Source organism: Caretta caretta, chromosome 8 (genome assembly GCF_965140235.1).
Source record: "Caretta caretta isolate rCarCar2 chromosome 8, rCarCar1.hap1, whole genome shotgun sequence".
Classification (NCBI taxonomy): Eukaryota; Metazoa; Chordata; order Testudines; family Cheloniidae; genus Caretta; species Caretta caretta.
This window is the reverse complement of record NC_134213.1, coordinates 67199944-67218938: the sequence shown is the minus strand read 5'-3', so window position 1 is coordinate 67218938 and position 18995 is coordinate 67199944. Positions and strand designations below refer to the sequence as shown.

Sequence of the window (18995 nt, the reverse complement as noted above, 5' to 3'; positions counted from 1 at the left end):
CAATGATAAAATGAACACAGAGTTAGTAGAAAAGCAGAACTCACAACTCACCACTTATTTAACCAATGCCATGCAGGAGCATGTTAACAGGCATAACAGGAGACGAAGTTTTTAAAGAAGGATTGAGCTGGTGGCTTTATTAATTATGATGAACTTTTTCCCGTGCAACCAGGTGGCAGGGGAGAACATGTGCTTGAGGGAAAAGCAGACTGGTGGGTGATTAAGGCTGCCATGATTGGCAGAGCAATGGTTGGAATCAATGACTCCACAAGGTTGTAGATCTGCATTATTCTCTGAAGCCTTGAAAGAACAGATTAAAACAGAGATTTTAAAAAGTGAAACCTTTCAATCATTTATTTTAGAAAGTTGCCTGTTACTTAAAAGCTAAACCAGGTTTTGTCAAGACAGTAAACAGATATACCGTACTTCTCTGAACTCACCCAAACTGAGAACTACTTGGCCACTGGCCTGCGTTAGGTGAGTGCACCTCCAGGTGGGTCTGGGCTGCAAGAGGGTTTAGGCCTCAAGAGGTACAGTGTTGCCCCAAGTTTTGCAGTGCACTTGAGAATACAGGCTGCACCATCCATTAGGCTAGTACAGCTTGCATTACTCTCTGCACTTGCACAGCTCTATGAACTGGGGTGTCTGGAGGGTGAAAGGACCTGCCCTTCTCCCGTCCCCACTTGCCTTAGGGTAGATTGAGCACGTGAGGGCACTGGAGGGAGAGAGCAGTCCCTGCACTTATCCAAATGTAATGACTGCAACTGTCCCTCTGCTTTTTATTGGCAGCACAAGGGCAGGGGCAGCGAGTTGTTTGGGCCCATGGTGCCCCGCATCCAGCAAATTCAGGGCTGGGGAGGGGCCCCCACGCCCCTGGAGCTCGCTGCTGCCGGTGTGGAGAGGGCTGGGGGCGGGAAGGAGCCTGCCTGCTGCACTCCAAACTCCTCATCCCTGGCCCAGCCCCATGCCCTGCACCTTCTCCCATGCACCAACCCTCTGTCCCAGCCTTGAGCCCACACCCAGCACCCAAGCTCCCTCCCAGAGCCTGCACCCCACTCCCTCCCAGAGCCTTAGGCAGATGGGGGTGGGGGGTTGGACCTATTCTGGGCACCACCAAAAATTATACAAACCTGCTGTCCCTGCATAAGAGGAGTGTCCAGAGGGTCTTTGTATTCCACCTTCGCTTTTCCCTGCATGTGAAGATGACTAAACTTCCCCTGGGGCCTCATCTGTTCCCTCTTCCTGAGTGGCCACTCCATCTCTTGTATCTCAGAAGGGATATAACAAACTATGCCTGCCACAAAGAATCCACTAAACTTCAAGAGCTCTTTGCAGGGTTCCAGCAGCTACTAACACATGAACTGGAAGAAAAGTGCCATCTTGTTGCACTACTCATCTGGCTTTCTCAAGCATTCAGCTCTATCTCTTCTTTATATTGCTCTCATTCCCTAACTCATTCCCTGCCAATTATTTATATCCCCTTCTCCCTTGGGATTCAGGGGCTAGCTGCAACATCAGCATTCTCCTAAGGAACTCCTGTGTTCCAGCTTTGTCTAGCTGCCAGGTAGATTGCATCCAGAGTATTAGATGGCCGACTCCCTTTGCAATTCTGACTGTGGCGGCAAGGGCATCTGGGTGTATAGGACAATGATTTAAACACCAACCCCTGCTGCTTTCCACAAACCATGTACAGTTCCTCTGCCCTACCACATCTATTTTAAAAACCCAAAATTATCCGAGTAATAAATATTGTATTTTTAAAATAGTTAAAAATTTATCTGCCACTTTAAAAGCTGTTTAACATCTATCAAATTCTTATATATTATTTAACATTTTGGAAATCTTCACGTAAAATATATATTTATGCACATTAAAATTTAATTGTACTCTTTTTATATTCGTTTATAATCTTTTCAGTCCATTATGACTATCAGCCAGGACCCTGCCACTACTATGAAATGTTGACTTCACGTGATTTATATTTCATGTCTAAATTACCTACTTCCAAGTAGACAAAGATGCCCTTGTCAAACGCAATACACTTTCTGATGTCAGCAGCGTCATTTGCTTAAATCATGATGGACAGATGGGACTGATTTAAGTTTCTCATCTGGATCCTTTTTTCCAAAAGTGGAAGATCAGAAATATGGACACTTACTGTTATGCGATTATAGACAAAATCCATGATTTTATTGTAAAACTACAGGACATTACCTTTGGGATTCTACAAGGGTAAAAGGAGGGTCTTAGATAGTACCTTTATGAGGGAGCATGGTACCAATGCTAAGACCACAGAGGCTAGACCTAAAGGTATATATTGTTGAAGCTGCTTACTTAAGTCCAATTTATGCCATCCTTAACTATCTTGAGTATTGCCTTACTTTGCAAGTAGAGTCCCACTAAAATCAGGGAGACTACTCAAGGAGTAAGGTACAAATCATCTTGAGTAAGATGGCAGAACCTGGCCCACTAGTTATGGGAAGAAAGTGACAAATATGTTCATACCATCTTTCTTATTTACTGTTGTAAAGAATTTCCAACGACTGGATGGGAGCAGAATTACTTGGCTCTGGGCCACAAGCACTATACTGCTAGTAAGTAATGGAGATATTCCTTTAGCTCAAGTGGCAAGAGCCTGTGCTTTTGGTGCAAAAGGATCTGAGCTCTTTACCTGCTGCAGCCATGAAGTTCTGAGTGGCTGTGGGGTGCAGCACAGGGACACATTTTCAGGCCTGGTCTACACTACAAAGTTAGGTCGACATAAACCGCGTTTGGTCAATTTAATAACGTATGTGTCTACACTACTGAGTCCCTTCCATTGACCTAAAGGGCCTGTAAAGTCGACTTCTGTACTCCACCTCCACAAGAGGTGTAGCACTTGATTCGACATCAACGGGTCACCATAGGGCTAGTGTAGACACTGTGTTGTGTAATTCAAATGACTTGGCCTCCAGGAGGTGTCCCACAGTGACCACTCTGGAGAGCGCTTTCAACTCCACAGTATGTCAGCCAGGTACATAGGAAACAACCACCCCACGTTAAAGCTCCAGGAACTTTTGAATTTTCATTTCCTGTTCGATCAGCGTGGAGAGCTTGCCAGCAGAGCTGATCATGGATGCTTAATGCCACAAACGTGCTCCAGCATGGAGTACACAGGAGGTGCTGGAACTTATTGTTGCGTGGGGAGAAGAGTCTATGCAGGCAGATCTCCGATCCAGCAAAAGAAACACTAACACTATGCCAAAATCGCACAGGGCATGGAGGAGAAGGGGCTACATCAGGGACATGCAGCAGAGACACATGCTTGCTGTGCTATGGTGTCTGTGCAGGTAATCCAGGCTTAGGGAAAAAAGGTGTGAAAAAAGCGTGGTTTCTTTGCTGTTGATTTCAGGGAGGGAGGGACGCAAGTGCATCATGGGATGCTAACGCCATGTTCCCATAACCACCCGTGCAAATGTTTTGGTCCCATGAGACATTGCAAACCCAACCCAAAATTCCACTCATCTACAAGCACTGTGGAATAGCTACCCACAGTGCAGTGCTCTGTGTGTCAATGCAAGCCCTGCTAGTGAGGATGCACTCCGCCAACACAATGAGCATAGGGGAGACATGCAAGATCGACTTGCTTAAATCGGAGGCTCAATGTTGACTTACATAAAATCGACTTAACTTTGTAGTGTAGACATGGCCTCAGACTCCTGAGTGGCTGCAGAGTTGTTACAGTACTTCTGTAGAACAATCAGATCTGAATTAGATATTGTCATCTTCTTTATATTTACTTAGCAATTTCCCAGCTCTAACAACACACAGCAAAAACATTAGCCAATCCTGTCTCCTTCATGGAATTAATCTGAATACAGTCATATGTTATGCTCTTGAATAGAAAAATTGTCCTATTTAATTGATTTTTGTGCCCATCCTCTTCTCCCTTCACTTTGTCATAAACACTATAGCTGCAATATAAAATACTGCTTATGTATTGGCTAGCATGAAACTGGTCTTGGATGGTTGGGTTTGTGGGTGGTTTCTTCCATGTAATTAAGACTCTTTTTAAACACAAACACAAGGCCCAATTCTCCTCTCTCTGATACTGAAAGTTTAAGAGTAATGTCTATGGAGTTACACTATTGTAAACTGGGTATAAATGAGAGGAGAACTGAGCCCATTATTTGGTAAGAAAGAAAAAAGACAATTTAATGTAAATTTCCAATATACAATTATATTTGTTTTACAAGTTAATTCACATTTAATTCTTTTTAAATGTACTTTAAACAGACTTTTCTATTAACCAGTATCGGGATGTTAGTAGAAGTTGAACCACCATCTGTCACTAATTCTCCTAGTGGGTATAACTAAGATTAGGCAGATCTGATTAATTTAGATCTTTAGCAGTTTGGCCTTGGTTTTCTGCATACTGCACCTTTTAAAACTTAAAAGCTCGAAAGTCCACAGAGGCAGGAATCCATTGTGTGTCTACTTCAACGCAGCCATCACAAAGGAGATACAAACACTGTGAGCCCTGTCCTGGAGACTGTACTTCTGTGCTTTCTTGTTTGGTTATAAAGCAGCAATCATTCTGACTGAAAATATCAGTTTGCTTTCTGTATATGGAAAAGCAGATCAGGATAGGCTTTTCCCACACTGTTTAAGCTTGACATTGATACAGTATGATCTTTACACAACAGTGTCAGTAAACTGAATATACACCAGCTCACTTTCATAGGTCACTAGCCTCCACTGAATTCTACCTTATTTAAAATATTTTTACAAGGATGGGTAAACATTTTTTTATTCACCCCAACATTAGTAGATATGAGTTCTGAGTGTATGATTCAGATCTGAATTTCAAGCACAGAAAATCGGTATAACAGTTGTTTGCCATTAATGACAGGATCCTGGAAGGATACAATATTATGCAAACACCAGAGCAACCTAAATAGCATTACAACTACTTCTGGGAAGGATAAAAGGGAAATAGGAGTTCACAATGTAAATTTGGTCTAACTGAAACACCCAAAGTCCCACCATTAGTCATTTAGCCTTTTAAACCATTAGTAATGACTTTAACTGTCATCCCATAGAAGAAGTTCTTTAATTTCTGATTTGCAGAGGATCACTCACCATACATAGATGTACAAAAATGCATGCCTATGCTGAGTTATTGCATCTGTCAAAAAGATTGTATATAGCTTGTCTGCATCTAATTATGTTGTAAGACCTTTTCATTAAAAGGAAATTGTCCGTTGAGTGGTTTTCATGGTTTGAAAGGTCAGATATATGTTAAAAGTGACAGAAAGAGCTTAACCAATATGTTATAGAAAGAGAGGAGACAGAATAAAATAAAATCAAGATCAAGCTCCATAAGGTGTCTTTCTGAAGAAATGGATCATTGCTCAATAGTAGCAGGAGACAATTAAAAAAACAAAAAGAAAAGCCAACAACCTGTTAAGGTTGAGCTGTCCCAAATACCCAAAGGAGGTCTGAATTATGATATGGGGTACTAGGAGCAATCCAACAACAGTTTGAAGATTCAGCACTATTCCACCAAGAATAGTCATGAGAAATGGATGTGTAAGTAGGAGGCAGCTGAATACCCATTCAAGAAAAAATAAGGTTCCCAGCAAGTTTTCAGTTTGGACTGTATGCCATTATATTGCCTATAGCAACAGAACAGGGCAAGAAAGATCCTTCACAACCACCACCCAAAAGAGAAACTTGCTACTCAGGAAAAGTACTTTTTGTCTGAAGTATATGGGCTGAGAAATGTGTTGATGTCTAGGCAAAATGGGTTGGTTGCACTATGTATGCGACTCTACCTTTTATGGTATTTAACATTTCTACTGAAGCAATTCAAATTCATGTCTGGTATCCTGCCAATTTGTCTGCTTTCTAAGATGAAGGTCTTGAGTGATCATACTGGATTTGCTATGATGTTAATGCATAACTGTTCAATATTGAAATTAGCTATGGCTTGAGTGTGTGACACTAGTTACGGCTAAATGATTCTGACTAGGTAATTAAATAATAGGGTTTTTTCCTACAACACATCACATCAGAAGTTTAAATATGTATGAACTGTGGGACAAAGGAAAAGAGTTCAACTGTTTTCTGTACTGAAAAGTCTCATGGAAATTACTATTTTGTGTAACTTTTGTAAAAAATAAAAGATATTTGGGGAGAGGGGAAAATAAGCAGGATAACTATGGACAGTGAAATGCTTTATCCATAAAGAATATTGTTTTCTTTCACTTCCCTTCCTTCTAAACAGCTGGCTTCAAGGAACAAAACTTAGCAAGTCTGAGGTGTAGGAAACCAGATAGCACATTCTGTAGCAGAACAGGAAATATAAGGCTCAATGTGTTTGAGGTTAAGATTAATTCCCGACTTCCTCTGGGGCTATTTTAAGCAGTGGCAAATGATAGCATGCTTTCTTGGAAGAAAAATGACAGATGATCAAACATTGAATATGACCTGTATGTCAAGTATTTGTACCACTGTGATAGGTCTTTCCTTGAGGCATTGAGCAGGGAAGTATTTTGACATAGTGTCTCCTACTTACCCTCATCTGTGTTTATTCAAAACATACTGGTAACTGGGAAAAGCTGAAGCACTGCCTGAGGATAATTGGCTGAACTAGCACATGCCTGCAAAAGAAGGGCAGCTGGAGCTGGCTTTGTTTTGGACTGTCAAAGGTTAACCTCTTACTGTCACCTCCGCCTCTTCGGCGTGACAGCAGGCACCTCACTCACCTCCTGTGTCATTCTCTGGGCAGACCAGATGCAAAGGGGGATGTAAAGCAGTCTAAAAATAAAGAAAAATACTCCCCCAACCCACTTGCTCTTGTAAGGGTGAGGGAAGCACTCTCTCAGTCCCCACAGGCAGTCCCAGGCCGGTCTGCACTGGGAACTCACATCAGCGTAGCTACATCTCCTGGGCAGGTGGATTACCTATGCCGACAGGAGAACCTCTGCTGTTGGTATAGGCAGAACCTACACTGGCACTATAGTGGGGCAGTGGTTTGACCTTCAGTTCCTGCTCCTCAGTGCAAGGAAAAGTCAGGGCTTAATCAACTCCCACAAAAATCAACTCTCGACTTGTATGGCAGAAGATGCTCAGTATATTGCAGTCACATTTAGGGCCAGATTTTCAAAAGAGCGCACCGCTCACAACTGGAGTCATATTTTCAAGAGTTCTGCTTCCATTTAGACACCAAAGTTCAGCACCCATTAAGACTCCAACTTGTGGGGTGCTGAGCTCTTCTGAAAATCTGGCCCCAATTGTGAGCACCGACCAACAGAAAACCTGGCCTTTGGGGTGTTATTCCCATACAGTTAAAGCCAGATGTCTTTGTTGCAGTGATCTAGTTAAGTCAATACTACTATTTTGTATGATTGTAAAGAGCATAATTAATGTGGGCTTATTTTTCCTCATATTACGTTTTAAAAGCCTCCTTGTAGAACTAATTTAATTAGAGTGTGAGAAGAGGAGGGTCAGGAGCCTGGCAATGAAATCACACAAATGAGGGTCATTCTTGTCAGTTGCCAGCTTGTGCAGATCAAGGAGTGACTGGTTCACATTCTTTTCCAGGTGCAAGGCACACTCCATTGCTGTCAACCCATTCTCCCAATCATCACGATCTGGTTTCTTGATGTCCTGCAAAAAGATGCGACCGCCCCTCTGGTTCTGCAGCTTCATGAGTTTTTCAGCATGTTCACGCTCCTCGTGGGACTGGTGCAGGAAATACTTGGCAAAGTTCTTTAGAGCCACATCATCCCGGTCAAAATAGAAAGACATGCTGAGGTACATGTAGGAGGCATAGAGCTCCAGGTTGATCTGGCGGTTGACGGCCGCCTTGCAGTCCTGGTTGTAGTTCTGGCCAACCTGGGATGGAGACGAAGACATGGCGCTGCTGTTCCTGCTGCTACGGGAGCCGAGAGGATACAAGGGTCGGAGGCAGAGGTGGCGTACTATAGCAGCCCACAGAAAAGAACAGAGTTTCACAAGTGATTTATTGAGTTTGTTGTGTCATTTATACAATTATACCTCTCAGAATTTACAAGGGTTCTTACTTACTAGTGAGCACAACAAAAAAACCCACAGATCATAAAAAGTTAGGAGGTATTTTCTATAGTAATTTTGTATCAGGTTTCTCTCTATTCTGAGTCTCCTTAGCACATCTGGAAGTCTCTGTTATGGGAGGTAGGAGAGTGGGAAGACTACTTTTTATCTACTTCCCACTCTTAGTATTTATGACTTTTTTTTTTAACTGGACTGCGAACATCCACAAACATCCAGGCTGAATGTTGCCATGCCAATAGAAATGGACATTACCTACCTTCTAGGACTAGTTTACTATCAGTTGATAACCATAAACAGTGTAAGATTTTTACATGTACATATACTAATCTTCACACCAGAAGTGGTTGTACGCTTATCTGAACAGAGAACAAAAGCAATATCATGTGACTTGGCTGGCCACTCATAATTCGGGTCCTACCAAATTCACGACCGTGAGAAATGCGTCACGAACCATGAAATCTGGTCTCCCCCTGTCAAATCTGGTCTTTTGTCCCTTTACCCTATACTGTACAGATTTCATAGGGGAGACCAGCATTTCTTAAATTGGGGTTCCTGATCCAAAAGGTAGTTGCAGGGGTCACAAGGTTATTTTAAGGGGGTGGGGGGAGTCGCAGTATTGCCACCCTTACTTCTGCGCTGCTGCCTTCAGAGCTGGGTGGCCAGAGAGTGGCAGCTGCTGAGGGCCCAGCTCTGCAGGCAGCAGCGCAGAAGTAAGGATAGCAGTACCATACCATGCCATCCTTAGAGCAGCTGCCAGCAGCAGAAGTATCTTCAGAGCTGGGCTCCTGGCCAGCAGCCGCTGCTCTCCAGCTGCCCGGTTCTGAAGGCAGCACTACCTCCAGCAGCAGCACAGAAGTAAGGGTAGCAGCACCGCCATCCAGAGGAGCATCACCCAGCATCATGAGTCAAAAAGGTCCTGCAAGTGATAGTCGAGCGCCTAGCAGTAGCAGTATCACTAACAGCCAGAAAACCATTCATTTGGGTACTAAATTAGACATTTTAAGGTGTTTTGATGCAGGTGAGCATGCAGTAGACATTGGCATCACTCTAGATCTTACTCCTACCACTGTGAGAACAATTCAGAGTATTGCTGAAAAGATCAGGGCTAGTGCTCGGTGTGTAACACCGCTTAGTGCTACTAGAATAAGTCTATCAAGAAGTAGTTTGCTGGAAAACATGGAGCATCTTCTCTCACTGTGAATCGAGGACCAAAGCCAGCGGAACATACCTCTAAATTGGCTAGTGATACAAGCTAAGCAAAAAGTTTGCATGACAATTTGAAGAGAGTCCAAGGTGAAGGATCAGAGAGAGAGACTTTCACAGCAAGTCAGGGATGGTTTGATTGGTTCAGGAGGCACTTCCACATGCATAACATCCAGATGTCTGGTGAGGCGGCTAGTGCTGATACTGCAGCAGCTAAAAAATTCCCTGACTATCTCAAATAATTGAGGAAGGTGGCTATTCCCCTAAACAAGTCTTCAGTGTCGATGAAACGGGCCTGTACTGGAAGAGGATGCCTGAGCGGACGTACATTTCCCAAGAGGAAAAGACAGCACTCGGATTTAAAGACCCATCTAACCTGGCTTCTAGGTGGTAATGCTGCCGGAGACATGAAGATGAAACCGCTGACAGTGTACTAATCCAAAACATCACGTGCTTTCAAGGGATTTTCAAAATATAGCATTCCATTAAACTTGGCATTTCTGAAGCTCATGCTAGCAGCAACTCTCTGATTTGTAATATCATGTGTAAGTCCAGCTCTGTGGATGCCATGCTGAGGCAGCATAAAGGCTGCTCCCATTGTGCTTTCATACTAGCTTAACACCACACAGGAGAGAATTAGACTGCAGAACATTGAATATGTATTTGAATTGGAAAGTGTGGATTCTCCTGTTAAGCTGGTAGGGAATCAGGAGGCGATTTTTTTTTGTTTGTTTAGTAATATAATTTCCATACACTGGGTGCTGACACTGCTGGAGGCAAAAATCATTTCACTTTTCATCAGGGTGCTATCAGGAGCCTTGGAAATGTCAGTGTTAAGTGCCATTATAAAATTCATGTTACCATTTATATAGTAAGAGATGAGTATCATGTGAGCCTTCACTATGCTGCACTGAGCAAAATGGGTACCGTTTCTTTGTAAGCATTAAGCCTTCTGGGCCCCACTGCTGTGTATATTTATGGGCGACAGTAGAATACATAGGTTTCTCCCTATGTGAATCGACCTTCACAGGGACCATGCTGTACAGCTATGGCACAAAACAGGCTAAATACACTGAACCTTCCAGTCCTCCCTCTAAGAATAGGAAGGAGCCACTGAATATAAAGCACTCTCTCTCGCACTCATTTCTTGGCAGGGATCTCAACTTTAGGGATCTCAAGTTCCAACAAAAGAAGCCATGGGTCAATCCAAAGCCATCACACAGAAGCAATTTGGCAAGAGCAATGTGTGGATATTTTATTCTTATTCTGAATCAGATGGGAGTCCATTACGAAAAAGGACAAGAGCAATCCTACACAGCTAAGGAAGGTAAACCTACAAGACGACCAGACAGTTGGATTCAGAATATTGACCAGGGTGAAATGGAGAAAATACCCTGACAAAATACTATGCCTTACTCAGACCCACTCATCGCACATATTGCAAAATGACCAGAATGAGCAATCCAAAGGGCAGTAGGTGACCACCTAAGGAGCAGGATACGCTGACATGGAGCTATGGCAAAAAATGAATAAACCATGCAGGCTGACACCATTTCATCCCATGACTTGCTTTGTCCACATTTCAGATTGTCAGCTATTGACATTTCGGCATATACCATTTAAGCCAATGCTAATGGTGATGCAATTGCAAGACAAGGCATGAATATCACTGCCTTCATGTTTAAAATCTCATTACAAAATAAATGAACGAATGTTCCAGCTGTGAATGTTCACACCCAGACAACAAAAGTTTAGGCAAGTCTATCAGATCAAAGGGGAGGTATACAACAGATCAGATGCTATTATAAAAGGTACTAATCCCGGTCAGGCTACATAGGGCTAAAATCGCTGATCCACTGCAGCCCTTTTGCACTGACTCCACCAACATAAAGAAGACAAGATACCACTCTAACAACTCCCAAGGAATCCTGGCAGGGACAGAGCTGGTGTAGTCAGGCCTACACCATCTCCTGCAGGACCCTCCATCTCAGGGGATGCGGAGGACAGATACATCAGAGGAAGGAAGGGATGTGTTTGGGAATTCCTCTGTCCTTGCTATTTCCAGCTTTGGAATGGATTATATAGGCCATTGCTGCTGGAGTCCAAGTTTATGGTGTAACCTGAACCAGGGTCAAAGCAATTCCAGCATGTCCCAGGCTAGGCCTACTACAGTGTCACCTTTGTGCCTCCACCTCAATCCTTGTGTAAAGCATCACTCAGGTTCATGGACGAAGCGGCCCTGTAGAATCTTCATAAGGACAAGGATAAAGGTGAATTTTGAGCAATATATCACTATGAAGGTCCAATAGAAGTGGACTTCATTGTATTCACTAGAATTATGTCTCCATCACTCAGACAATTGAGATAACTACGAACAGTGACAGACTCACTAATGGCAAAAGTAAAGAATTAATTGACTTCTTAGTTAGTGCAGCCAGAGATAGTATTGCTGGGCTTTAAATTTAAAAACTGGGGCTATATGCAAATAATTATGTGCCAGAACTGGGTCTCTCTTGTATTTATTTAGATATTTAGGATATTTTAAATGAGAAAAGGAGATTTAAAAATTAATCCTTTCATTATGTAGACTCTTTTATTGTTTGTCGGTTTGGCTAATGCAGAAACTTGCCAAGAGCTTTTGGAGTCAGTTAAGAAAACTGGTGGTGATCCCTTTGGCAGAGTACAGAATGTAGAGGCCTCATGAAGAAATTACATGTTTGGGCATTGAATTGGATAGAGGAAACATCATTTCTCCCAGAGAATAGGAAATAAAACTTATGCTCGAGATTTGTGGTTCTGGCATCAGAGACTTTCAAGCTAATCATAACATTTGGGGAGATTGCTGTCAGTACATGGAGGTACTCACGTGGGGGTGAGAGTTTTCACACTGCTTGGATTAATTCACAGTATTTAAACATATTGGTTCTTGATTCTTGTCTCATGTACACTGATGTAATTTCAATAAAGTTACTCACAATTTACACATGTGAATGAGAAGAGAATTTAGGTCCACTGTCTACAAGAGCTGGACTTATCAGTCTTTGGTATGTTGGCTTTGGATCAGCATCTAAATAAGTAACACTATGAAACAAAAACATTGTTCTCTAAGGGCAGATCTACACTATGGCAGGGATTGATGCTCAGATCGATCCACCGGCCAACGATTTAGCGGGTCTAGTAAAGAGCCACCAAATTGACTGCAGATTTCTCGTCGGGAGTAGAGTACAGGGGTCGACTGGAGAGAGGAGTAAGGTAAGTCGACGGGAGATTTTCTTCTGTCAACACCCCATGGTGTAGACCCCACGGTAACTCAACCTAAGGTACATCGACTCCAGCTACGTTATTCATGTAGCTGGAGTTGCGTAGCGTACGCTGACTTACCACAGTAGTGTAGCCATAGCCTAAAGGTGGTTGGTGGGTACTCAAAGAGTCTCACTCAGGCATTATAATATGATTCAGAATGGTATGTAGAAACTCGGTGGTTCTAAATACAGGATAAGATAAATTTGTAAAAAGGCACAAAAGTAATTGTGCAGGCTAAAGAGGATAACTGTGTGAGGCTTTAACTCACACTGAGCCTGCATCAATTAGAAGACTAAGCATGGGCATTATAGCATGGAACTCCTGAATGCTATTGCTAGTTCTGCCACTAACTCTCTGGAAAGCCATGGGTAAGTCACTTAATCTTTCTACCTGGGTTTCCCCATTTCTAAAATGGGAATGTTAATATTGACCAACCAGCTCATGGACATATTGTGAAGATTAATTAGTTAATTGTAAAGTGTTTTGAGGAGATTAATGCTTAGCATTTTGCAGTGCTTTAACTAATATTAAGCTAAAGTCACAGATGGAAAAATGCCAATTTCCATCAGTTGCATCAAGGCTGACCCTGGATTTAATGCCACAGATATGTGCAGTCTAGTTAAAAAAAAATAATATGATTATGAATAGACAGAGGAAATAAAATTAACTCTTTCCCATTTATCAATTTGGAATAGAAGAGAAACCGAAGTAGCTGCACTTTGTTTGGCCTGATAAAACCACAACCATATTAATAACTATGGGCCATATTTTGAGAGTTGCCGAGTAACTCCCAAGAAGCCCTATGTTTTCAGGTCCTGATCCAAAGCCTAACTAAGCCAGTGGAAAGACTCCCATTGACATCAGTGGGTTTTCGATCAGGTCCTCTGTGGGTTCCAAGGCAATCAGCACTAGAGCTGGTTGGAAAAATTCAGCTGAAACCCATTTTTGGATCAAATTTGCAAAATCTAAATGTGCTGTGGAGGAGGTTCAATTTTGACAAAGTTCTGTCACAACACAGGCAGAGGACTGGCAGAAGCCTACCTGCTAGGCAAGGTCCAACGGAAATCTACCTGTTTTCCTGCCAATTCACCAAACTGCCTTGGAGTCAGGGATTCCCAATCTTCCAAGTCCATGGCATTGGGGCAGCCCACCAGTCACGCTGTCCCTGAGCCAGAGCTCCATTCCCTTTCAAAATCCTCCATGAAACAGAATTACCTTTTTGACCCAGATCTACTTAGCACCTTTCAGGATTAGGCCCCAACGACCTAGTAGTTGGTATTATTAATCTAAGGTTTTTACTGGACAGGCAATTCCGCACCCATGTGGCAAACCAATTGGTTTTTATATTTTATAAAACTACATTTTCCCCTGTGGGTCCGGGGACAGAATAGGCTCTCTGCTCCTCCTGCATGTCGTAAGAGGCGACTAAAAGGGGGCTGCCTGGAAAGGGATGGGCTCTGCCAGGTTAGAAATGTGCCCAAGACACACCATATGATGAGCAAGTCAACCATGTCCATACCAGATTGATCGCAGCCCGGGTTGATAATGACTGCACCATCCATCTCCCACCAGGGCGGACACAACAAGTATACTACTGGTGTAACCCCAACAAAGAGGATCCGTGGAAGAGATTACATTCCATGCGGCTATGGTGATGTTAGGACATTGAGACGAATAGGGAGACTGAAAGAACTCATGTACGAAATGGAACAATACATCTGGCACCTCCTAAGAATCTCTAAGGTCAGATGGAAGAACTTTGGAGGGGTACTAACAGAAGGAGGCCATATACTCTATTACAGTGGAGAGGACAAACACGTCAACAGCATAGGATTTCTTGTGCATAAAGATATCAAGAATTCAGTATTAGGTTGCTGTCCAATGTCCAGCAGGTTTATTTCCATCCATCTAAAGATAGTACCGTTTAATATCACAGTGGTACAAATCTACTCCCCTACAATAGCCTAGGACTATGAGCAAATTGAAGATTTTTACAATCAGCTCCAAATCATCATCGTTAAGGTACACAAGAAAGATATCCTGATTGTACAGGGAGGTTGAAATGCTGAAGTGGGTACTCATGCACAGGCAGATTGGTGAGATTATTGTGGCCCTTTCTGTAATGCAGTAACCAATGAGAGAGGATTGAGACTTTTGGAGTTTGCCAGCTATAACAATCTGGTTCTTGCAAACACATTAGGAGCACATAAAGCATCCAGACAATCAACATGGCACATACTCAATCGACTACATCATGGTGCAAAACTGATTTCGTTCTGGAATTAACAGATCTAAAACAAGGAGCTTCCCCACTGCTGATACTGGAAATGATCACAACCCTGTGATGCTAAATTTTTGGCTGCAGCTAAGGAAAATGGTCAGGCCAAAGTTCACCAGAACCAAAGTTTGACTTAGAAAGACTCAGAGCCTGAAACATTGCAGAGTTATTCCAAGCAAAGATTGGTGGAAAATTTGCCCCGCTGCTTGCTCTAGAGGAAGATGTAGAAACAACGACCAACAATTTTGACACTGTAATGAATGAGGCAGCACTGGACATCCTTGGGAAATATCATAAGATAACAAAACAATGGGTTACAAATGAAATACTACAAATGTGTGTGACAATAGAAGAGAACTTGAGAGACAAGAACAGCAATCAGGGAACTGATACATACAGAGTGATTGGTAGAAAGATCAAGAAAGGAATGAGCATGGCCAAGAAGATATGGATTGAAAAACAATGCTCTCAAATTGAAGAGTGTTTCAATAATAAGAATAGCAAACGAGCCTTTCAGGTTGTAAAAGATCTGACAAAGGAAAGATGGACCAAAACTAATGCAATTCAAGACAAAGAAGGGAACAGTTTTACAGAAGAAAGGGACATCATCAATAAGAGGACAAACAACTGCTCTGATCTATACAGCCACCAGACAAATAGAGATCCTAGTGTCTTAGCCCAGATTCGACAGAGGAGGATGACTTTCCAATACTGTACTGCATGAAGAAATGGAAGACAGCTATGAAATCACTCAAGAACAGAATGCCTGGGATGTTGTCAATACCTGTAGCCTAACTGACGAAATTCAGAGGAGAAATAGTAATAGATGTACTCAGCAAGATCTGCAACAAGATCTGGCAGACGGGTGAGTGGCCCTCCATGTGGACACAGTCACTACTCATCATTCTGACAAAGAAAGGCAACCTGCAATTGTATCAAAATTACCGGACCATAAGCTTAATTAGCCATCCCAGCAAAGTGATGTTGAAAGTCATATTGAACAGATTGAAGCCACAAGCAGAGAATATCATTGCCGAAGAACAGGCTGGCTTTTGTGCTGGAAGAAGTACCACAGAACAGATTTTCAACCTTCGTGTTCTATATGAGAAGTACTTACAACAACATCTACCACACTTTTATTGACTTCAAGGTGGTGTTTGACAGAGTATGGCATGAAGCTCTCTGGGCAACCATGAAGAAGTACAATGTTGGTCGTAAGCTTATTTTTACCATTAAACAACTTGTATGCCAAGGCCACCAGTGAAGTTCTCATCAATAGCACAATAGGAGAGTGGTTTTGCACCACTGGAGGAGTCCGGCAAGACTGCCTTCTTTCGCCCACACTGTTCAACATCTACTTGGAACGCATAATAACTGATGCCCGAGCAGATCACATATGCACAGTCAGCATTGGGGCGAACAATCTCAAATCTTCAGTAAGCTGATGACATTGATGGCCTGGCAAGCAGCGAAAATGAACTTGCCAACCTTGTGAAATGATTGGATGAAACCTCCGCAAAATACAGCATGGAAATCAGTGCAGAGAAAACCAAGCTAATGACAAACAAACATGATGGGATCAGCTCACATATCATTATCAGTGGACAAGAGCTGGAGACAATGAAACAGTTCGGGTATTTGGGGGCAATCACTGATGAAGGATCCAAAGACAGAAATTCTGGCAAAACTGCACAAACAGCAGCGGCAGCAAAGCTAAAGCCAATTTGGAGAAATAAGAACATCTCCCTGGAATCCAAACTGAAACTACTGCACTCATTGGTCATCTCCATTTTTCTGTATGCGTGTGAGACATGGACCCTTATGGCAGAACTTGAACAGAAAATACAGATAGTAGAAATGAGATACTTCCGTAAAATCCTGGGCATCTCCTAAGAAGAGCAAGCTGAAGTGGTACGGTCATGTAACAAGATCATCTGGCCTATCCAAGATCCAAGGGTCAGTACAGGGGAAGAGGTAGGCAGAAGAAGAGATGGACTGACAACATAAGAATAGTCAGGAATGAAATTCGTGGAGACTCAAGCACTGACACCCAATTGTCAGGGGCGGAGACAATTGGTTTATTGCTCATCAGTGATGGTGCCCCAATGACCAATGTGGTTATGGGAGTGATGATGATGATGAACTCTACATTATACATTTACTATCAACTGTACTGGGTCTTTACTTGGTTTATCTGCTCTACTATTCAAAGAAATACAGTGGACCTAATTCTCTGGGGCCCTGTACCTTGGGTAATCATTTCCACCCATGTGCAAAGTACTACTACTCTGATTTGGTACAATTGTACACCCACTAGACTCACATAGCAGCTGTGTACAAGATGGCACAAGATTTAAAACAGAGAGTCAGGGTCAACAAGTGTAGGAAAGGAAGGGTACACTAGGTACTGAAGAATCACAGGGCATTCACTTGTAGTTCTTTAACTTTTATTTAACACAGACAAAGGTTCCAAGTATTTAGGCTATGCTGCTTATACCAAGATTTAAAATCCTACTGGAGACATGGCACAGTAGTTTTCACCTTGATGTACCATCACCCCTGCCCTCCTGGGGCAGACCTCATATCCATCAAGGTAAAAACTACCTGTGTCTTGTCTCCACTATGATTTTACAGTATGATAAATAAAATTGATGTAAAAAGACACCTATATTTCTGATTGATCAAGAGAGTAACTCCAATAGCTTCTGAGAATTCTTCTCTCCAAGCAGTGGCCAACATAGCTCTGCCAGAAAGACCAAGTGCAACCATCTAAGAGTTTGCAAAAAGAAAAGGAGGACTTGTGGCACCTTAGAGACTAACCAATTTATTTGAGCATGAGCTTTCGTGAGGTACAGCTCACTTCATCTAAGAGTTGTAAGCAATTTCCACCTTTTGACCTAAAGCACTTGTAGACAATAAGAAAAGACAGAAGTGCCACTTCCTGAAGTAATAAAATATTGTGCAATTACGATATCTAATATGTTTCAATGCATTCCGTTTCCAGGTATTGATACGGTCCTCATCTGTATAGTTTTCAAGTACTTTCCATTATTTAAAAGTTGATAGTGGTATTTTTCCTCTCTCTCTTCCCTCCCACTGCCCCCATTTCCTGCCACAAAGAAGCAGGCTTAGTTTGCGGGGAGGTAGGACATGATAGTACAGACACAAAGATTCTGTGATTACAATAGGTTTTAATGGGAGATATTTTCCCCCTGAGAATACAGAGAGCTGCATCCAGTGAGCCTGATTCTCCTTGACTCTAAGGCCCCTGTACACCACTCTGGCACCGTAGAAGGGCTTTAGCCCATATTAAGGGTCATTTACAATGCCAGAGTGGCGTAAAGGGGCCTTCATGTATTTGAGAGTTAGGCCCTAGAAGATACTTAGTGCATTTAATCCAAAATTGGCGTTCTTCAAATTTTACAGCAGTATCACTTAACTCTTCAGACACCTATTTGTGGGAAAAAATAGTATATGATCATGTAATTAAAGACTAAATCATAATGCACATGCAGAAGGTGGACAAATTAATGTGGCATAGGCCACCTTAGTTCTGGCATTTCCTAACTTTTGAGTGTTTGACTTTGCAACTTTAATAATATTCTTTTACTGCAGCCAGTGTGTACACACACACACACACACTCACTCTGTGCACTCCTGCACAGGGCTGTTTTCACTAAAATGGCATTTTAAAATTCTAATACTGAATCTTTGTCATTATGAACTAGGGCTCTGTCAGCTACTTAATTATTAAAGTTTTAATGATACAGCAATTAAAGTTATTTCTGTAGACTTGAATATCTGTGTGGGGGAATTGGGGGGATTATTTGATTGTTTTACTCAGAGATGGGTGTTTAATAGTACATCTGGTCTCAGATTTCACTGAGCAATCTTAACTGTAACTTCAAGATTTTTGTTTTGCTATAAAAAAACTATGTAAAATATGTAATATGCAGATACACTAGCTAGGATAAAAATATCTAAGAAACATCATCCCTCATGCTTAAGGATATCACCCAGCCACTAACCACTTGGGATTAGGGGGCGGGGAAAAACTTCCTTTACAAGCATGTTATTGCATAACTATTAATTTGTGAATTTCACACTTTCCATTGTAACTTCTGGCCAACAT

The 18995-nt window shown here is 42.2% G+C and overlaps 1 pseudogene; it reads right to left on the bottom strand.

Annotated features, from left to right (window-relative positions):
- Positions 1-7464: 7464 nt before the first annotated feature.
- Positions 7465-7951, bottom strand: LOC125641850 (ferritin heavy chain pseudogene; annotated as a pseudogene).
- Positions 7952-18995: the final 11044 nt, after the last annotated feature.